Source organism: Lycorma delicatula, chromosome 2, assembly GCF_047948215.1.
Source record: "Lycorma delicatula isolate Av1 chromosome 2, ASM4794821v1, whole genome shotgun sequence".
NCBI lineage: Eukaryota > Metazoa > Arthropoda > Insecta > Hemiptera > Fulgoridae > Lycorma > Lycorma delicatula.
The window spans coordinates 232288438-232312549 of NC_134456.1; the positions used below are offsets into that span (position 1 = coordinate 232288438).

General features: G+C 36.1%; 1 protein-coding gene across 3 annotated transcripts in view; it reads right to left on the minus strand.

The window, feature by feature from the left end:
* LOC142319739 (uncharacterized) overlaps positions 1-24112 on the minus strand; it is a 267119-nt gene that overhangs the window by 215246 nt on the left and 27761 nt on the right. The gene's annotated exons all lie outside the window — the stretch shown is intronic.

Sequence of the window (24112 nt, forward strand, 5' to 3'; positions counted from 1 at the left end):
TATATCGTACTTGTTATAATTTTCCCGATTAGTTTGAATTTTGATATCATGCTTCATAATAAAGTATAAAATCGAGGGTACTAATGTTATTACCTAATCGGTTTTCTGTTAATTTAACACGCAGTTGCTGATTTTTTTCAAAAACAGGTACCCTTTTCGATAATTTTTTGAAATTTACTTAATTCTATGCTAGGGTGAAACGCGCGCAAAAAAACGCTGACCGTATGACATACTGACTTTATTAACTTCCGTATAATAACTATCCTAAATAATAACTGTCCTAAATAATAACGGTAACTGCCTGAAGTATCTATTAATTAAAAAACTCCCCGGTAATTAAGAATGCTGGTCCAAAAACCCATCTTAACACAACGACCCTGTTACGTTATAACCTTCAACGTACATAAGTTTAATAAGCCTAATTCTACAACTCGGTTATATTATTCTACACTACACAGTTAATTACAGAAAATTTAAATATATTTTTACCAAAAAAAATATTGTTGGTTTTAAAATATGTTCTTCAGTGAATTTTACAGAATATAATAAATATATTGCGAACACTGAAACGATTATAAAATAGGTACCCAATTTTTAGTTGAATTTTTCATGTATGTCGCCTTTTAAAAGAATATAGCACACCACTCGATATTCAAATAACAACTGTCCTTCAGAAAAAATATTTTCACACGTTCTTCAAGAACGGCAATAGATACGCTCTTTTAGCGAGGTCTTTAAAGAAGCTCCGAAAATTTGGACGTAAAATAAAAGTAACTTTCTTCCCCGAAGTATTAATAAGGGAATAAATTAAAACTGTAAGGAATATTAGTCCGTTAGAAAGGTTTGTTATAATTAATATTTTTTCAATACTTCCAAAATTCAAAATAACTTCTTAATGTGTTTTAAAGCAGTTGTTAATGCGAAAAAGACGTTTCGATATTCGGACGGAGATATCAAATTCCCTCCCTTTCCAAAGGCTACTGTTGACGAAGTAGAGGGAACACCCTGACCCCCGAAGGAGAAGACACCTGCCTTGTGACGATTCCGGTCGCACACCACCTTCTCCAAAACTCCTGATGGGATTTACTCCTAAATGGGATTTAGAGGGTCGTCTCTTAAACCCTCTAAATCCGATAACACACCGCAGTCGTCAGTTTGTCAGGATGCCACCGATGCAGAAGCTTCGGCATACATTTCCATCGGTGTATTTACAAAACTTACTATCGTCTTCGTATGGCCTCTTCTAACCAGTTATCGCCCTGAAAAAAAAGAAGAAAATCCAACCACGACCACCCACTATAACTTTCAACTCTCAACCATCAAACTGACCGATTGGCGGAAGTGCGATCCCCGCGCCTTCTCTAATAACGAAGATTTCAAACAGAAACTCTTCCCACGTCTAACCTCAATTAGATTATTCACTCACAACATTACTTGATTGAATCTTTTAAATACAAAAAATACTATTCTCATACCGACAAAACAAGTGTTGATCGCAACGAAAATTTTGTCCTACAATTCAATTTACTTAAGTCCTCTTAATTTACTAATAAAACAAGAAACAAATTCACAAATTTAATAAGCCTCTAATGAAAACATACCCTATCTGTCTTTGCTCTGGTTCGCTTTCGGGAACGAGGTCTATGCCTACAACACCTTCCCACACCGCCGCACCATTACACTGTTATCCACACATCCAATCTCATCCTAACAGCGAACAAAGTAGAGGAATAAAGAAATTTATGAAAATAGAAAAACTCGAAATTTTAATTACTTCAACCAAATTTTTTTGGGCTATTTTTTTTTTTTTTATAGAAGTTATCCGGCTTTTTTCATATAGTATTCAACTCGAAAGCATATTCCACAATAATTACATACAAAGGGATATTAACACGATCGTGATACTTCATACTTTAGAATCGCATACTACGTGAGAAACTCATCGATAATTTATCAGTTTTAATTGAGGAAACATGTGAAGGCCTATGAAATGTTGCAACAATCTACGCAAAATAAGGCTGGTGCTACTTATAAATCTTCGTACAATGTACATAATTAAGATAAAAATAAGTGCAATTAAAGAGTAACAAAAGGAAAAAATCAGAGCTAAGAAATTACGTAAACTTTAATATATATAAATGATGAAATTTAAATTGAAATGGTTTCTTAAGAACATATTGTAGAAAAAACATTATTTTTCTAATAATAAATAAATCTAAAAAACATTTTTTAATAAAAAAAAAAAAAAACGTAATAATAATGTAGAAAGCTTTAATTAACGGGGTTTTCTACCGGATTTAACTCAAAGAGTTTTTTTTCATGAGGTAAACAATAATTAAATAAGAAAAAAATAAACGTATAAATAAAACGACTAAATAAATATCGAATCATCGTAACAGATAACAAACGATGCATACAAAGGGCAATCACGTTAAAATGAAAAATTACCTGTAATAATAAATTTCCTGAACATTATTGCATGTTTTCATTAACGTATGTACTTTCCAAATATAAATACGTTAATATCAAACAGCAATTCTCTTTTTTCTTTATAAAGGCTGACGTTATGATGAAATCGCCCGTGTATAACCGCCGCACGCGACGGTTCTAATGTTGATACCTAAGGTCGTTAATTAATCGTACGTACACTCATGTAAAACAGTATTTTTACATGTCAGTCTTCTACTACTACGCTGGATACGCATGAATGAATTCATCGACTGACACATTATCATTAAAAAAAATAAAAAAAATCATGTTGAATCATTTGGAAAAATTCAAGCAACAAAAACTCTACCCTATTATGAAATATAAGAAATTTATTCGAATATAACAAAAGGTTAAGAAAAATAAAAGGATAAATAATAAAAGATAAATAAATAGTAAAATAAAAGGTTAAAAAAATAAAATTCAAATTAAATACAAGAATCCCTCTACCGTACGGGACCAAACAGTATAATAATAATAATAACACAACAGTTCACAACAGAGAGGGATATTTAAATTTATCGGTTAAATGTTCAGTCATGTTTACGAGTGCGACATATACAGTAACTGATGACATTTAAACCATCAGTTATGTTTTCTGACAGTAATTATATTTCACAATACAGTAAATCTCTACGATAAGCTAAGTGAAAGCGTCAGCGTTACGCCTTATACGGGCTGAATATCATCAACAATTAGACGCGTATGAAATTATTATATTCTTGAGAACCGGTGTTTCATTTTCGGCAACTAGTTGTCTCGTACGACAGATCGTCTGCAACCGTTCGGTTACGGCGCGGTAAAAATTCTCAAATGTTGTATCCAGAGTTTGTAATTTAAATGAGAAACTGTCAAGTTTAAAACAAACACAACAAATCTCATTAACTACCTCAAGGAAACAAAATAAAAATTAACTTTTGATTAAAAATTACAGCGCATCTCAACGATTATGCGTTCAGGAAAAAGACTGATGGAAATGTTATGAACTTCGTACCGGTTTGATTACTGCAGTTAGTCAAAACAATGTTATTTCTTAAATAAAATAAAAAATTCGAATTTTTCCGTAAATAATATTCAATTAATTTTATTTTCTCGACGGCGTAATACGAATGCTGTTATATAGCCGTTCAAGAAATCAATCTGTTACGGTATCACGCCAATCGAAACTATAAAACAGCACGATCAAGCTAACATGTCTTTTTACAGTATATAAGAAATATAAACTATATTTTCGAGTTTAATACCACGTAAGAGTTGCTTAATTTACATAAAAATTCTCCCAGAATATATGTAGTTGATACGTGTTAAAAATTTACAGTTTTTTGATAACTTAGATTTTAATAATTTACTTTACCTACTTCACGGCGCAACAATACAAAAGTAATTTGAAATTTTACTTTTACACATACAGAATAACATACAAATGTCGGACGATACATTGTGACAGTGCAGAGTTAACTGCAGTAAATTTAGAAAAAAAAAAAAAATCTCTCTGCTAAGTCGAATATATGCTCGCATGTAAATATGCCGATTCAAGCGAAGTACAGCTAATATTCATTCAGAAAATCACAACATTCTGATTATAACGTACAGGATATATACTGAACATCATTACTCTCAAAGAAACCGACTCTAATCGAGTTAAGGCTCGAACATATATGTAAGGCAACAAATTTAATTTACCCTTTTGTTTAGCGAAACATACGTTATAAAACCGCTTCGATTAAAGAATGAAACCCATCTTTTTATAACATAATTAACTCTTTTGTATAATAAACTTAAATCAGTAACTCGTGAAAGTTCAGAGGGGCCTATGCGATCTGAAATAGTGTCCGGTTACCGATATCCTATACGCAACGCATAAAGAAGACTGAAAAGAAAATAACCACCGTAAATCGACAGAAGCTGATTAACACTACGCACGGGTAATTTATTCGGCTGTTAGAACAAGTAATAGATTTACTTATTCGATAATGTGGTTTTAACAGGAAACGCGTGGCAGCGGCATCAAATGACAACTAGGGTTCATCAGTCTCCCTACATTAAAGCAGACCGTCGTAATTTAGTTCACTTAGGGCAACTATCAGTAAACTGAAAAAAAAAATACTACTTAAAAAAATAATAAATACGTACCATTTTTTGACTACTTACTTTATTCCACACAACGATTTTACGAAAAGCTTAAAAAATTTAAAATATATCCAATTAATTAATCTCTTACGACCTCATCCAATTTAGGCGTTTTTAGACATCGGCTTTTCAAAAAATATGAGTGATTTAAAAACGTCAACCATCATAAAACAATACTTTTTTTATTTTGTAAATTTCTACAAATTAAAGTGCACGACTAAAAATAACTACATACAGCTTATTAACCCTTAATTGTGCGCATATTCAATTAATCGAAATACACACAACTACAATCTTTTCTTTTTTTGTTTTATTACTCCGGTTTTATTTTTTAAAACTTGAATGTAATTTTTAAATTTAATATGGATAGTCCAACAAAAACCCACAGTTCATTAATCTTTTACAAGAAATGAAAAAAATCTGGGTCTTTTTAATTGAAATTATGAAATTGCATACTTACGGGTGTTTCAAAAGGACGCAACCCTTTTGTTTGACGACGTGAATTTATCACAAAAATATTAATATTAAAAATATTTTTATAACAGTACGAGTTTTCAAATTACCTTTAATAACTTTTACAACAGATGTTCAAAATGATTTCCTGTGATCCCGATGGAGATTCGTACACGTTTCATAACATTCGCAGCCCCTTTTTGTAATGTTTGAAATCTAACTTTCAATGTTAGCCTTCAATTCGTCAAATGTATGAGTACTGTTTTTAAAAACTAAACTATTTAAATACCCCAAAGGAAAACGTTTGCTGGTGTAAGATTTGGGGATCTTGAACGCCACAACCTTTTGACACGGTGGCCAAAATATTCCCGTAACAACGGGGATTTTCCAACGTTTCATAAGTGGTATGACGCGTTGCATTATCCTACTGGAACCGGCATTCTCGTTCGTGTAAATCTAACATCGCAAAAACTGTTTGATTAAATTGCGATAAACCGCACCGTCTACAGATTATTAAATAAAAATAAAGGCCCTATTACACAACTCCGTGAGATCGCACACCAAACATTAATTTTACATGCGTGTAACGATCTTTCGTGAAACGCGTGAGGATTTTCGGCGCTCCATATTCGGCGGTTTTAGCTGAATGTAACAATCCGTGTGAAACCATGCTCCGTCGCTGAAATAAACACCATTCAAAATTTTAATACCGTTGTCATCAACAAGAGAACAATACCGACGTATTAAACGTTTTCCTTGCTCTATTTCTTTCAGTTCTTGAACGACACCGATGCGATAAGCATGCGATTATAATTTCTTAGTATCCCTGAAAGCTATAAATAGTGAAAACCCAGGCTATGAAGATAAACCACCGCGTTAGTCTAGTGGTGAACTCGTCATCGCAAATCTGCTGATTTCGAAATCGAGAGTTCTAAGGTTCAAATCCTAGTAAAGGCGGTTACTTTTATACGGATTTGAATACTACATCGTGGATACAGGTGTTCTTTGATTGTAACGTTTCAATTAACTAAACGTCTCAGGAATGGTCGTCCCGAGATTGTGCAATACTACGCTTCATTTACATTCATACATATCATCTTCATTCATCCTCTCAAGTAATACCTGACGGTGATTCCGGAGGCTAAACAGGAAAAAAAGGGAATATGAAGATAAAGTTCTGAGCGATTTTATGGGTGAGCGAGTTAAACGCTGTTTCGTATTCTCCACAACTTCTACTGTTGACACTGACGGTCGACCTGTGCTTTTCCGATCTGTGCACTCCCAGTCTCACGAAATTACTGCCGAGTTATTAGGAACTGAAGAATTGGGAAATTTTATCCGAAACTCGTCTTCCATTCGTTCGTAAGATTTAAGTGCAATAAGTCTCAATAATAAACACACATACGTCCTTGGAAAACGACGTAGTTAAAACAGTAGGGACGAATTTATACTTGAATAGCACTAGCGCATAAGAAGGACATTTCAACTGCTACAAGCTGCTAACCTTGAGTACAATGTTGCCAACTGACACGTGCAGAGAAATAATATTTACCTATGCGTGACTTCTACCTACTTCATCATAGGGTTGTGTCCTTTTTGAAACACTCCGTATAATAGTACTACGAAAAGACATAGTTAATTTAAAAAACACTCCTATCCAAAAAAAAAAAGCTTCCATATTAAAACTAACGGAATTAAAACACAATAATAAGTACTTAGTTCTTGATTATATTTCAACATTAGTATTTTCGTTTAACCTCTTGAACGATTAATGGAACGTTTGATTTTCGCAGTCGGGAAATTAAAGGAAAACGGGATAATTTTTATGCGTAATTTATCGTTACCAAACTCCTAGTTTTTCTCCAAACAAATTGAAACTTAAGGATAAGCAAAAGAATACGGTTTAATGCGGTATGAACTCAATATCTGTCGTTTGCAAAAAAATACATAGTCAAACAAAATTTTCTTTCGTGACAACTTTAATCATAATTGTGAATTAATATTCACATGTACTGTACATGCGACCGTACAAGCTGTTAAATATTAAACAAAATAGCATCAATTTTTTACGAGGTGAAGGACGTACATTTCATTCAACCGGTAGCGACCTTTTTAATTCGATTACCGACTCGGAAATAATGAAATGACAAAAAAAAGCGTGAAAAACTAGCCTATAGAGTATTTCACAATAATCTGATTACGGACGGTTCACTTTTTCTCAATGAAGTAAGTTGAATTCATTACTACAAGGCAATCGATCTTAGTTCAACCGTACATAATTATTCCACATAAAAAACATTGTGAACTTTTATATTCACTGCTTAAATTAAAACGTAAAAAAAATATATAACGATACCAAGTGAAAAAGCAGGAGAGAAATAATATCCAATATTCTGCTGGAAAATCTCATTCGCACGTACATTCCTAATATTATGTTACCATCTCTTCAATATAAAAACATATTAACTCACCTACTAGCTTTAAGATTAAGTAATAGCAATATTGTAGAACGTAACCGCAAACAAAAACAGACATCCGATAAACACAAAGGAGAGGAGGGACTTAATGAAAAGAATGCGGTCGGGCGGGAAGATATGAAGCTTAATCCACCCCGTTTCCGTATTACACGGTAACGATTTTTCTTTTAAATACAGATAGAGGTCGATAACTGGAAACAACAAATCAAAGATAATTTCATATAAAATAACGCGTGTGACAACACGCTATATACCGCGACTAACCGATCGAAACCAACAATTATTTACTTTACAAACACTTACTTCAAACACATGTTACATTTATCTACCGGTAATAGTTTTAGATCGACATACTATGAAATCGACATCTATACACCGCGTTTTTCAGAATATAATCAGCACTATACGGTCTTTAAAAATTTAGGATACATATAATGAAAAACAAACGCTTGTTTTACTTACGGCAACAGAAGTTTGAAATGAAAACGTATAAAAACAATAATTATGTATTGTTACGATAATTTAAAAAAGTTAGGATAGTATTTCAGATTAGAAAAGCGATCTCAACTAACCTAAGTTCAGAGATCCAAGTCAGAATGTGTCGGTGGCAATCTTTCTTTCTTTTTCCTGTTTAGCCTCAGGTAACTAACGTTTAGTTTACTTCAGAGGATGATATGTACGAGTGTGAATGAAATGTAGTCTTGTACATTCTCAGTTTGACCGTACCTGAGATGTGTGGTTAATTGAAACCCGACCGCCAAAGAACACCGGTATCCACGATATAGTATTCAAGTCCGTGTAAAAATAGCCGGTTTTACTAGAACTTGAACGCTGGAACTCTCGACTTCCAAATCAGTTGATTTGGGAAGATTCGTTCACCACTAGACCAACCCGGAGGGTTGTCGGTGGCTATCTAGTTTTGCATTGTGTAACGAGTAAATATATCGCCTTGATTCTCAGATTAAAAATTAAACTACATTCTCAGATTTAAACCGCATTTTCGAGTTGGATACCACGTAAGAGTTGCTTAATTTACATAAAAATTCCCCCAGAATATATGTAGTTGATACGTGTGAAAATTTACATGTTTTTTGATAACTTAGATTTTAATAATTTACTTTACCTACTTCACGGCGCAACAATACAAAAGTAATTTGAAATTTTACTTTTACACATACAGAATAACATACAAATGTCGGACGATACATTGTGACAGTGCAGAGTTAACTGCAGTAAATTTAGAAAAAAAAAAAAATCTCTTTGCTAAGTCAAATATATGCTCGCATGTAAATATGACAATTCAAGCGAAGTACAGCTAATATTCATTCAGAAAAAAAATATTAGAATGAATATTAGAAAAGTATTAGTAAAATTACTGTACTGCTATATATAATTTGGCGATTGTGTCGAAAGAAGCCGCCTGGTTTTTTCGGTTTTTGATTATATTTGTATCGTTCTAAGTTTTCTTAGCCGCCTACAATAAATTTTGTTTTTAAACAGAGCTATTCAATATGCATAAGGCTGACATTTTAATAAAAAAAAAATTAACGAAGAAAAACATCAAGATGTTACACGCCAAAGAACGACTGACTTTTTAAGAAAAAAAAAAAATACTTGCGATACGTATCACTATAACTTAGCGCTAAGAAACGGAGTATTTACAGCTTAGTTTTTAATAGTAACGTTTTGGGAGATATCGGGCTTCAAACCCCTCCCTCTACATATACTCATATCATATTCGAATTGGAGAAAGGGAAATTATTTAATTTTATATCTTAAAAGGATTTTCTGTGGTATAAAACCTACTCTTACTGTCGTTTATTAATCACGTTCAACTGTTTTTATATTTATTATTATTATTTAGTATAGCGCATAAATAAGCGATCCTTTACGATAGTATAATAGATAGTATAATAATTACCGTTAACGTTAAGTCCAGAACGGAAATTTGACTTCCGGAAATGTTTGAATAATTCTTCTTTTCGATATTTCTTTAAACATCCATAAGACTGTATTACACCGATAAACGCCGGGTAAAAATAAAAGAAAAAGCATAGAGTATATTACTTCCGGGCGATACAAATGAATTATACAGCGACTGACCGCGTTAGGAATTCCTCCGCTCTTTCCCCGGCTATACGCACACAATAATAATCGTGCAGCAGCAGCTGCAGGATAAACGCTAAGTCTGGTCAAGACATTATATAATCGTTAGCGACGGTTCCATTAACATTAAATTATCATCAACACACTTCTAATGACGTAATTTACTAAGGCCGAAAATACAGCGAAAGCAGCTCATCAAAGTCGTAGTGGAAGCCTCGGGCTTAACGGGTAACATATAATCTATTCACACGGAAGCGTGTGCTGAGGAGTTGTAAAATATTTTAAGTAAAATCAAAAATATAGAAGCAAACCTTGTGTTTAGAATATTATTAAATCGCTTTTTGACAAAACGACTATCAATCGTACAAAGCTTTGTAAATAGCTTACGTAAAGTACGAGTATAATTAATTTAGCAAAAGCGTTTATTGAATACTAAAACCACAAATTATCTTGCAGTAGTTTACAAAAATAAATATATTTTACAACATTTAGCTGTTTTGAAATCTACCATAAATAATAACCGTTTAATCTCACATTTAAACAACACAAGGAACGCGTTTTCGATGCTAACCGTTATCGATTTACAAGGGACACTTTTTTTAATAATTAAGTTAACCGTTAACATTTTTAATAACCTAGCCGGGTTTTAATACATCTTTAAACGTGTTTTAATTCAATAATATACATTTATTAAACATGTGATTCCACTAAAGACGTCGCAAATGAAAAAAAAAAAAGTCAAATTTATATTAAAGATCACAACCGACTACGATAGAAGGTCATCATTAAATAATAGGATTTAAAGCACGAATTAAACGATAACAAATGTATCTACAATTGCATTATCTTATTTGTTATACTTAAACACGATCAATAAATTTAAAAATTGGGAACCTACGTAACTCAAAACGATATTTAGTTTCTGCCCGTACACGATGCAACATATCTTCTGTTATGATTGTAACTGCTTCTTTAATACTTTCCTTTAAGCGTTTCATATCACGCAATTTTTGCTAGTAAACAATGGTTTTTAATGTACACCCACAAGAAAGAATCATACGGGGTAAGGTTAGGAAAAGGAGATAAGGATAGGGCTTTCACGCCTACCCACTTTTCCCCCTTACCACTGAAGTTGGACCTGCGTCTAATACATTACACAACCTCAGCGGCTGCCTCTCCTCAAACCCTTCGGGACCACCGGGGGATCCGATAAAGTCCAGCCTCACGGGGCCGCTCACCCGACAGGTCGGGACTCGGTCTTTTCTTTGCCAGGCCTGAAACCAGGTTCACCCGTGAGGGAAGGATCCGGCTGAGACTACGGTCTTTGATTACCCACGAACACGAGGAGTCTCCGGTCAGTAATCAAGGGCGGCCCACCTCGGCAAACCACCCTATAATCAGCAAGGCGGCCCATCTTAGCGAACCACCCTCTCACGAGCAGGGCTGCCCTCGGAAAGCCCTACCTGCAGATCATCTCGCCAATACACTATGCAAATTTTTCATTCAAAGCCTGGCTAAAGACTGATTAAAATGAAGGGGTGCACCGTCATGTTAAATATCAATTCGATTTACACTTTCGAATTCATCCGGCTGAGGAAAGCAATATCGATATATGTATGTAGATGTCAAGATAAACATTTCCATTAACTACCTTTTCAGCAAAGAAAAAATACGATTTTTCTTTAAACCACACCAAATATTGACCTTAGTTACATCGCATGATTTTTAAAAAAATTACATGTCGGTTTTCGTATCCCCATCTTGGTCAATAGTGCCTATTAATAAATCCATTAAGGTGAAAAATAGCTTCAACCGTAAAAATTACACAGTTTAAAAATAATTCACTTTCATTAATTTCGAATAAAATTTCAACGGTAAACTAAAAAGGATTATTCTGTGTCGGAAGATTTTATTTTTGCAATTGCTGAATTTCTGTATCCGTACACAACTGCAACCTTTAACGTAGAGCTTTGTGAAGGGTTTCAACGATGGATTTATGGAGGTTTCTGATCGCATATAATCTAATTCGTTCGATTCTTTCTTTTGACAACGGTGGGATTCTAGGTGATTTCTGATTGAGAACAGATCGTGTTTCTATGAACTTATTAAACCAACCGCCGTCATGTATTGTTTTCATGTAGCAAATCCTCATAGGTAAGTCGAAATGCACGTTCAATCAAAATTCTGACTTCAGTTTGGCGCGCCACGAAACACACTACTGCTTTTTCGTGAACGGAAAACAATGCTACCGACATCTTAAACTGATATAAGCTAATGAAACCCCGCCATTCTTTTTTGATGAATATATATTACTAACAGCTACCTTAATTAGACTGAAATGTGTGAGTTAGTGAGCAAGCAAAATTTTATATAGACGTATACATTTATATATGAGGTCTGTAAATAAAGTAACGAGACTAGTTTTTTTTTGGCAGCCAAAGTGGCAACACTGTAAAGTTACTAGAAAACATATGGTTTTAGGAACAGCCGATTTATATTAGGTATTAATATTTTTAGTCTACTATTGCCACGTGACGTAAACAAACTTTTCAGAAACAATTTTTTTTGTGGGTTACAAAAATGAGTGATACTAATTATGAGCAACGTTGAGCAATCAAGTTGTGTTAAACTCTGTGAGAATGCTACTGAAACTTTTTTCAAAATTGAAAAGGGCGTATGGAGATGACGCTCTGTCAAGAGCCCAAGTTTTTAGGTGGTTTAAAGCATTTTCAGATGGCCGGGCATCACCTGCGGACGATCCACGCTCTGGAAGACCGTTAACGTCAGAGTAACGACAATGTTGAGCGAATAAGAGACTTGATACGGTGACCTGCGATTAACTACCAGAATGATTGCAGAACAATTGAATTTGAACCGTACCAGAGTCCATCAAATTTTAACGAACGAATTGGACATGAAAAACGTTTGCGCAAAATTGGTCCCAAAAAAACCTCACTGTTGAACAGGAAAAAAAACAGGGTGAAGTGTGCCAAGATCTTCTACGGCGAATTGAAACTGATACTGAAAAAAAAACCCTGAACCTTCTAAAATAAATGTTATTACTGGTGATGAATCTCGAATATTTGAGTACGACCCAGAAAAAAACGCCACAGCAAGGAGTGGTACACTTCAAACTCATCTCGTCCCAAAAAAGCAAAAATGAGCAAATCAAAACCATGCTAATTTGTTTTTTCAACAGTAATGGCATTGTCCATAAGGAGGTTTTGCCTAAAGGACAGACTTTAAATCAATATGTTTTCCGAGAAATTCTTGAAAGACTGAGGAAAAGAGTTGCCCGCGTGAGAACAGCCATCAAGGGCAACTGGATGCTGCATCAAGACAAGGTACCTTGTCACACACACTGAATTAATCAGTTTTTGGTAAACAAATACACTCCTGTAGTCCCTCAACCATCTTATTCACCTGACTTGAGTCCCTGCAACGTTTTCCTGTTCCCGACTTTAAAAACACCCCAGAGGATACCATTTTGGAACAGCAGAAAATATTTTTTTTAAATGTAACCGACCATCTGAAGGATATTCCGGTTTATGAGTTCCAACACTGATGAGGTGAGAAAACCGTTACAAGTTTGCGTGACTCTCCAAGGAAACTATTTCGAAGGTGATAGAGCCCATGTATAAATGGAGTGTAAATAAAAAGTTTTTCTCAACCAGTCTCATTAGTTATTTACAGACCTCGTATATACAGTGTTCAGTATACATGCAAAGCTTTTTAGGTATTTCAAATAGTTCTATTTACAACATTTCCAACAAGTTCTACTTGAAAACCTTTTGTCGCTCGTAAAAAAAAAATGTCTAGACGGTATTCAATTTCACGCCACACGTTACGAAGAATATTTGGAGTTTTTCCATTAATTACACCTTCGATTCTCCTTTTTAATTCATCGATTCTGACAACCTTCGTCGTGTACATCCTGTCTTTAACAAACCTCCGAAGAAAGAAATCGAGTATCTTAATGTCTGAGGATCGAGGTGGCTAGGGAATCTAATGGCTCAATCAAAACGGCCGATCCAACGCTGAGGAAACTGTTCACGTACGTAGTCCCCAACATGTAAACCTCAGTGTGGTGGTGCGCCATCTTGTTGGAAGTAAACGTTGGGTTGCCGACTTTCAATTTGCTTTACAGCATATACTCCTCTAACATGTCTAGATAACTAGCGCTAATAACTATCGGCTCGGCGAATAAGATGGTTCCGCTTACTTCATACGCAGTCAACGCACACCTAACTTTAATTTTCGGGCTATCGCGTTATTTGTCGAACGGTATGAAGGGTTTCGCTACTCCAAATCTGACAATTATGAAGGTTAATCTGACCAGAAACATGGAAGGTAGCTTCGTCGGAGAAGATTACTTTTTCTAAAAAAAAAAGTATTATCTTCGTTCACTTAATCAAGAATGTCCAAGGAAAACCCGTAACGGCGTGGTTTATCGTCATCTTCAGTTGCACGACTGAATTCTGTATGCACGAAATTTTAGGCGCTTGTGTAGAACTTTCACAACTGCAGATTGCGGTATTCCCAGTTCTAAACTCGCATGAGGAGTCGATTTATCCGGGCTTTTCTGAAAAATGTCTCTTACTCGATCCAGAACTCTCGGAGATGTGAGGTCTGCTAGCACACGTTTATTGTTTACTACACTTCCTGTCACCTTAAACTGTTGATAACGTTTAATAGTTTTTGAGAATCAAGGCCGTACTCTAAACGAAAACGTCTACCAACAGCAACAACAGATCCGGTTTCATGAAACCATAGTACGCACACTGTTTTCTCCTGAACGGTAGCCAATGCTCAACTAACGATCCCCTCCTATCGTTACATCGCGCCGACGAGTTCATTTAATGTTAACTCAAATAGTAACTCTAGTATCTAAATTAACGTTTGAAAAAATCAACATTGCTTTCTTCGTTTTTATTAACCCTAAGAATGAGCTGAATAATTTATGTTCATCAGTACATATACGTATGAATTTCGTAAAAGTGAAAAAACTAAATTAATACAGGAATAACTGCAATGTGTAAGTAAGAAAACAATAAAAAAAAAAGCAGAAAGCTGAAGTGAGAATTTAAGGAACGTCTCATTTCAAGTATAAATGTGAAATATGAAGGAAATTGCAAAAAAATTAAACGCACAAACGAAGTAAAAAATTAAGAAGTAATGAGACAAACGACAATAGAATCTTAATCAGAACAATTCCTTTTTTTTAACCTCCGGGACCACCGTTAGGTATTTCTTCAGAGGAAGATATGAATGATTTGTAGCGTGTAAAAATATCATGCCTGACCGGGATTCGAACCCGGGACCTCCGTATTAAGGCCCGAAACGCTACCAGTGGCGCCACGGAGGCCGGCAACCACAACAATTCAGAATAACGAAAGCAAACTGATCAGGACACTACAAGAGAGAAGTATTGATTAAAACAGTGCTAAGAAATGAAGAGAAAACGCAAAGAAATGCCAAAAACAATAAAGATTTTAAACAATTTAAGACAAAACGAACTCAAAAGTCTCTATATCCAAGTATTACTAATACGTTTCTATTAATCTAATACGAACTCGAAAGGTTTACCTGGAAATAGAGGAAATGATGACGGGCAAAGCACAACCTTAGGTCAGGCAACCGTAGGATGGCATTTAAATACACAATTAAAAACGTTATGTAGCTTATTATAGGCGTACATACATGTACGTCATACATTGAAAATAAAATAAATTATCGCTGCGTTTTAAAAAAAGATAAGCCTACATACAGGATGTTCACATAAAACGCAACCCATCAATCATTCATCCATGAAATTTCAAAAGTCAAGCTTACTCCCCTACTCGTTACTGAAATGGACGCGTCCAACATCTGAACATCTGAAATCAAAGACCGATTACTCGCCTCGCCAAATAAATCGATCAGACGTTTGTCTGCTGAAATTAATTTGTCTAAATCGACTGTTCATCGGGCGACCAAACGATTACAATTACGACCTTATCGCATTCTAACGGTTCATCGACTTCTTGAGCCCGACAAAGAAAAACGGCTACAATATTGTCAACGGTTCCGTCGATTTCTGCGCGAGGGAATTAACGTTATGGATTAGTTATTTTTCACAGATGAAGCAAGATTTCATTTGGATGGCTACGTAAACAGCCAAAACAGTAGAATTTGGAGCGATGAAAATCCCCACGTTTATCACGAAAAACAATTACACCCGCAGAAGTCGGGCATGTGGTTCGCGATATCGCGGAAGAAAATAATAGGTTCTATTTTTTTTCGAGTACACCGTTAATGGAGAACGATATCTGGATATTTTATTTCGGTTCATCGCACTCTTGGAAGAGAAAGACAAACACTGCTGGCTCAACATGACGGTGCGACATTGCACTACGCAGGTTCAACTACTGATTTCGTCGAGGAATTCTTTGGTAATCGTGTTATCGGTCGAGGCTTGTAGCCACCAAGATCTCCAGATTTGACTGCGGCGGATTTTTTTCTACGGGGTTACCTCAAAGAAAAAGCCTACAGCAACAAACCACGAACACTTGAAAGATTGAAAGTCAATATTGAACAAGCTGTATTAAATATCCAGCCACAAACTTTGAAAAAAGTTGCAAGAAACGCTGTAAAAAGAATTGAAGCTTGTATTCAAAAAGATGGCGGCCATTTCCAACATTTACTCTAAATGTAAGGTAATGGATGGTAATAATAAAAATTACATTTATATTTACACATGCCTTTTTATTATTTCAATACCTACCAATATAAGGTTGGGTTGCGTTTTATATGGGACACCCTGTATATATCTGGATATGCATATTGGTGACAGCATGATTATCGACCATTATTTTAAAAACAATTTTTTTGCGGTAGTTTTTTTTTAATAAAGTTACACGATCACGATGAATCATAACCGTACCTATTTCAACTACTTTTTCTCTGATAAATGATTCCTTCCAAGTTCCAGGAAATCATAAAACGTTAAACATTTTTTCCTCATTAATAGTCCGATTAACTTCATTTAAGAGAAATCATTGCATAATAATTACATAGCAAAATTAAATTTATATATTCTCACTTACCGTCTGAACGTTAGCAGTTCTGATAAAGATAATTGTTTTTCTTTAAAAAATTTCCTATTTTGAATTTTTTTGGGATATCTATAAAGCAATGACTTTTTGTCGACTTGATTTTACGACCAAGCGAGGGCAATTCTACTTTAATACTTGTGTAAGCCTTCTGTCTGCGTAAGCCGGTTACAGCCGAACAACAGGTATTCAAATTATAACCCACCGGGTCGGTCTAGCGGTGAACGCGTCTTCACAAATCAGCCGATTTCGAAGTCGAGAGTTCTAACGTTCAAATCCTAGTAAAGGCAGTTACTTTTAAACGGATTTGAATACTAAATCGCGGATACCGGTTTTCTTTGGCGGTTGGTTTCAATTAACCACACATTTCAGAAATGGTCGACCTGAAACTGTACAAGACTACGCACTTCACTTACGTACATCCATATCACCCTCTGAAGTAATACCTGATTCGCGGAGGCTAAACAGGAAAAAGTAATCGAATTATGAAATTTCGTAGTAACGTTCCTTACTATTAGCTGGTACAACGTATACACGTTACGATTTTTCATTCTAAAAGAGTGGCCGGTTTTTTCCTTAGATATGCGATGAAAGGGGTCGTCGCTTCCAAACTGAGTACGTTGTTTCCATTCTACTCGTAACACCATACTACTTCCGATTAGTAGGACCGACTACTCCTTAGACGCTTTACTCCGTACGTTATCTTTAAGCTAAACGTTTGTCTACGAGACCGTTCGGCTCTCCTGTAGAAAGACACAGCATCGCGCCTTTGTTGATAAACTATTAAATATTTCATCTTAACGTTGGTTTTCGATATACTTACTTTTATCGTTTTTCTTTCGGACGCATTATTTACAAATGAATTTAAGGAAAACAACATAGATTAGAAGCCCCCCACCTAGGCGGTCACCGATTGACGATGTCCGATCGCTAGAAATACCGCTTACGATGTTAACATTATTTTTGATTCCGGCTAAACCTCTCACCGTCCATTACGGGAACAATTTCATAGTAGAGTTCGGTTAAATTTAGAACGAAACGAGTGAGACCAGCTATTCGAAGAATTATTATAGTCTTCGAACGATTCCTTCCAATACGGGTGAGTAGGAAAAGGTATCGAGTGTGTATTCTCTATGGATAGTATAGTATAGACAAGCGATGGCGAACCTTTTTGAGAAGTGGGTAAAATTTTGCTCATTTTTTTTTTAATACTAGCTCACGGCTGGCTTGGAAAACGGGCCACCATCACTGGTATAGACTATGAAAGCAATAACATTCCTCCACCCGTACTGACTTGTGATCAAATCAATGTCATTTGATTTTTCCCTGTAATTTATTTCGACGGTGCAAGTGTTACGATTCAATTGTTAAGTCAAAAGATTACACGTTATATTACTTAGACATTTATCGCCAATTTCTTTATTAAATTGTTATTATTAAACCAAATACATAATAAGTTTAAAATAAAAATTTAATTATGAACTCCAGAAATAAATAAAAAATACTAATGTAAGCTCTGTTATAGCCAGCGCATTAGAAATGTCCCTGTACGATACTGTTTAAGCGAACAATTATATACGTAAACATTGTTTTTAAAGCAAGGATGTTAAATGCTTTCGTAACTATTTTAAAGCCCACTGCGTTTCTTACCGGTCCGAGACGGTTTTGTCATAACTAAATTTATTAAAAACGGTTCGTCGTTTAATTTGTCATCGTTTATATTCTTCTTTTGAACTTCTTGTAAAAGTCTAAATTACTTTTGAAACTCATCATTTATTATCCGGTTCGTATTTTTTAACAACTGAGATCGTTTTATTAGCACAGCATCAGCAACTATAGTGTACGAGGTGCGACAATAAAGCAATGAGACTGATGTTTCTTTGCAAGATGTGGTAACCCTGCAGCTTGCGTAGGCACACCATCTTTGACCTTGGTATATAAGCTACTTCTAGTCCAAGCGGGGCACATTGATGCAACTGCTCGGTCGTGAGTTGTGCTGTAATAAGTGAACACGTGTTTGTGTCTCTCGTCACAGAAATGAAACCGCAAAATATTGCGCAACGGTATGCCATTTCTTTTTTGCGTTAAATCGGGTGAAAACGCGACAACTTACGGTAAGCTTCAGAAGGCTTTTGGAGAGGAGGTTATGTCAAGAGCTCAAGTTTTTCGGTGGCATAAAATTTTTAGTGAAGGCAGAACGAATGTTGAAGATGAAGACCGCAGTGGACGACCATCAACCTCACGGACAGATGTCAATTTGACCTTCTTTTTCCTGTTTAGCCTCCGGTAACTACCGTTTAGATAATTCTTCAGAGGATGAATGAGGATGATATGTATGAGTGTAAATGAAGTGTTGTTAGTCTTGTACATTCTCAGTTCGACCATTCCTGAGATGTGTGGTTAATTGAAACCCGACCACCAAAGAACACCGGTATCCACGATCTAGTATTCAAATCCGTGTAAAAATATCTGGCTTTACTAGGACTTGAACGCTGTAACTTTCGACTTCCAAATCAGCTGATTTGGGAAGACGCGTTAACCACTAGACCAACCCGGTGGGTTAGATGTCAATTTGACCAGGGTACGTGAAATCGTACGATCTGATCGAAGATTATCCGTGAAAATGATTGCAGAAGAACTCAACATCGATCGAGAAACGGTTCGTCTAATATTAACTGAAGATCTTGGTACGAGAAAGATTTGTGCAAAAATGGTCCCCAAAAATCTCACACAACAGCGAGAAACACGGAAAAATGTGGACAACCGATCTGTTAGAGCAAACGGAAATCAATCCAGATTTGTTGTGCCGCGTTATCACTGGTGATGAAGGTTGGTTTTTACAATACGATCCAGAGACAAATCGCCAAAGTTCGCAATGGTACTCAAAGGGATCACCCGGACCAAAAAAAGCTCGCATGTCAAAGTCAAAAGTGAAACGCTTGCTTGTGTGCTTCTTCAATTCCAAGGGAATTGTTCATAAAGAGTGGGCGCCTCCTGGACAAACCGATATTTCTACAAAGAAATTTTAGAAAGACTTCGTAAACGAGTTCTTGTGTCCCTGCCAACATTGCTGATAATTGGATTCTGCATCACGATAATGCGCCATCCCATACTGCTCTGTCAGTACAGCAATTTTTAACCTCAAAACAAATTTCAGTACTACCACAGCCACCTTATTCACCAGATATCGCTCCGTGCGACTTTTTTCTATTTCCAAGAGTCAAAATGGCGGTCAAGGGACAACATTTTCAAACAACACAAGATGTCCAAAAAGCTGTGACGAGGGTCTTGGAGGATATTACATAAGATGAGTTCCAGAAATGTTACCATCAATGGCAGAAGCGCTGGAATAAGTGTGTGCAATCAGAGGGGAACTACTTTTAAGGAGACAACACTAAACATGACTAAAACGGTAAGCAACATTTTTTTTTCACATCAGTCTCATTACTTTATTGTCGCATCTCGTATGTTATATCTGATGGCGGGTCAGTAGTATGCTGTGGCATCTCTTCCGCCGCTTTTAACAACACTTCAGCGACTTCCCGACACACTAGCAGCCAAAGGTATTACAAAAGTCACATCCACTAATTTGAAATGGCTTGCACCGTATCCAATTACGACGTTGCTTAATATTTTGTTTTAAGATGTATATGAAGTAATTTATTTATTTATTGGAAGTATTTGTTCTTTTTTCAAGAATGTTAAACTAAGGTTTTGCTAAAATAAACAGGAACAATGACTAATGCAAAAATATATGAAACGAGTATTTTATTAAGTGTAAAAGAAAAAGTAATATAATTATAATCATTATTAAATTTATTATAAAAAAATATATATGAATACTTTAGAGATATTAAGTTCGTACAGTTATAAACGTAAAATTAATTCAATTAATTAAAACGTTAATTAGTTCTAAATTTTGTAATTATAAAAGTAAAACATAAAATGATTTCATACAAAATAATTTGCATAGTAGATCAAATAAACAAATTAATTCAGTAGAATAAATAAATAACAGATGAAATAAATAATTAATAATTAAACGAAAAATTTAAATAAATAAATAATAGCGAAAATAAATGAATAAGGTAGAATAAACAATAAGAAAAATAATAATAATGAATAGAAGTTTGTATCATTTTTGAGGTGTTACTTTAGTCGCAACTAGGAACAAGTGCTCCGCATGGCGGCTTACATGAGTGAGGAAGAGGCGGCAAATAGGGCAGCTTGTACGGAGGACCCGCCTTTAGATTTTACGTATACTATAATCGTTTTCAAACTGAGAATACACTTGCAGCCGCCACACAAGGTTTCTCGATTGTAATCGTGACTATTTAAAAAAATTATTACTCGACAAACATCCGATAAAATTTTCTACCGTCTAAAAATAAATTGATAATTCGGTAATAAAAATTTTTCTACTGTAAAAGCGGCTACTAAATAACACCAACAATCGTTACTAAGTGTACAAAAAAATATTTTAAAAAATTAACCAAAAGGCACGCATAACCAGCACAGATTCCAAGAGCAACTGTAGTGAGAGTACTGGTAGGCGTGGAAAGATCTCTACGACTGGGAATGCAAACAGAAATACAAACCGCAGCCAGAAAGCGGTAGTCAATCACATTTTAAGGCAACCTCCTTCCAGGAGCACTCATTCTCCAACAACACCTCTAACAAGTTGGTAAAGGTCAGCCTTCCAGAGACTGCTGCCCACCTAGCATCGTCTCATTTTTTCCTAATTTCCAGGTGGCATTGAAGGCACAACCACGTCCGGTCAAAACTGGGCGAGTCAAAAATTAACCTCCCCGTGCCACCGACTAACCACCCCTTTTTACGTTACGGATCGCATTGTGTGTACCATCCGGATGAGGCCTCATCTCACCTCTCGAGCAGGGTGTTCCAGGTATCCTTCTTCGGGAGGCACCTCCATCTTTCGACTTTATCTTGAGATCTAATGGGGGTTCGCCAGCAACCACAAAAGCCGCGTCGCTGAATACCGTCCTGTACGTGGAGGCGACCCGCAGCGCCACCCTCCTTTGGATACCGTTAACCTTCTTTCCACACCTTACGTTAACTCGATGCACAGTGCCACACGGAAGCTCTGTATACGCAACTGGATTCCACCACAGTTGTCAGCAGTTTTCTTTTCCACGGTCTTGGCCCTCCTACATTTCTCATAAGCTTTGTGAGCTTTAGAGAATTTTCTCGGCCTTCTTAACTGTTTTGAGGTCATGGACCGTAAAGCTTCTTCTTCTGTCCAGTCGTATGGCTGCATACGTATGCTTGGGTGTATACCCAGGTATTTAAAAGACGCTACTGGGAAGCTTTCGCCTGTCGGCCCGAATTAGGACTTCTGTGTCTCTATGGCCAACTTCAGCCCTTTGTTCTCCGCCTTGCCATCCGACATTTCTGCGGATGTATTGGTTTTCGTCATTAGTCCACAAGGTGATTTGTCAATAACCACAAGGCCACGTCGTCCACCTGATCAACACTTTCCGGCTGTTCCTGCTTAAGAACATCATCATATACGATATTCCATAGGAAAGGTTCCAGTACAAACCCTACGGAACACCCCTCTCCATAGGGCACACGACCGGTCTTCCGCTACTCCTGTGATTCTTCTGTCAGAGAGATAGACCTGACTCATTCTTCTTAAATAGGGCGGTAGATCCCCTCTCCTTCAGCTGCTAGAGGATCGCTGACCTCTTTATGCTATTAAACCCGTTCCTGACATCCAAGAACACCCGTGTACCTGGTGCCAGGAATCGCATCACTCTATCAGAGTAGTGACCCGCATCAGAGCATCGATAGTAGATCTTCCAGGCCATATTGATGGTTAGACAGCCCTCCACAAGTTTCAAGCTCGCTCTGCAGCCTCTCCACTAACAAAGCCTCCAACAATTTCCCGTACGTGTTGAGGAGGCAAAGTTGCCTGTACCCAGATGACTTTCCTAGCCATTGAGGGCCCACATTCCCTCTCCGGCGACCTAGAGATGCTTCTACGGGACCTGAAAGGTGTTTTCTCCATCTCCTACGTATCTAACCTCAAGTGTGTTGCGATTAAATGACTCCTAACGCGGGAAAATGTATTTCCGGTCTAACTAATCGCAATTACTTTTAAATTAGTTCTCCAAAAGTGAGTTGGGATAATTTATTAGCGGGAACAAGATTTTCCGCCAAAACTAACCTCAAACTAACAACTCAGTAACATTCCCGTCAGATATGGCCGACCAGACTAGCCGCCTTTAAACTACTACGCCTAAACTCCTTGCCAAGAAACAGGTAAAAAAAGTTAAAATAACTTACACAATCTCTACGCTATCACACAACCACACGCACGCTATTAGTTCGAACAATTAATTTCAAAAAAATTGTAGCACTAATTTTATTTTAAGTAGGTAATTCATACTTCTTTGAATGAAATTCATTAACTGTTCTTTTAACTACACCTAAATTAAAACTGTCCAGTCCAATGACAGGTTTCCAACGTCGTTTATACTTTTTCGGCGCGCTGAAAGAACACGATTGGGATGTTGATTGAAGAACCTTTTCACTGAACATGACATAAACTGGACTAAAGTTTATTTCTTTACATTGTGTAATACGAATGACGGATCTAAATATAATCGTGACGAAAGACATCATTTCTAACTGCATGTATAAATTTTTATAGGCCTGTACATAATACCAATCAGAGCAGTAGTCGTCGGTTAAGGAAATATTGTTTACAAGAATGAGTCATTAGGCATTTTTATACGTGTAATCAATTCTAGTGGAAAGAATTGAACATACAACAACATAAATGTATTGTTTAGGCGACCGTATTTTTTGTAAGTCGAAAAATAAAAAAAAAATAATAATTACGCGCAAAAATAATGTTTTGGAAAACAATAATATATTGTGATGTCACAAGCTCGTAAATTCGCTCGGACAAACCCACCGGGTTGGTCTAGTGCTGAACGCGTCTTCCCAAATCAGCTGATCTGAATCGAGAGTTCCAGCGTTCAAGTCGTAGTAATGACTGTTATTTTTATACGAATCTGAATAGTAGATCGTGGATACCGGTGTTCTTTGGTGGTTGGGTTTCAATTAATCACATATCTCAGAAGTGGTCGACCTGAGACTGCACAAGACTTTACACTTATACATGACATCCTCACTCATCCTCCCTGCCAGGTTAAACCGAAACAAATATTGGTTCAAATTGCAGCTTGCACTTGGATCGATTGGGGCAACTATATATCACACAAAAGTAAAAAACCGCACTAAATTATCAAAATAATAGGTGCGAACCAGACACGTTTGTACTTCGTTTTACCTTTACTCGGACTCCTTATTTACTTTCTTAGTTATATTTAAATTTAC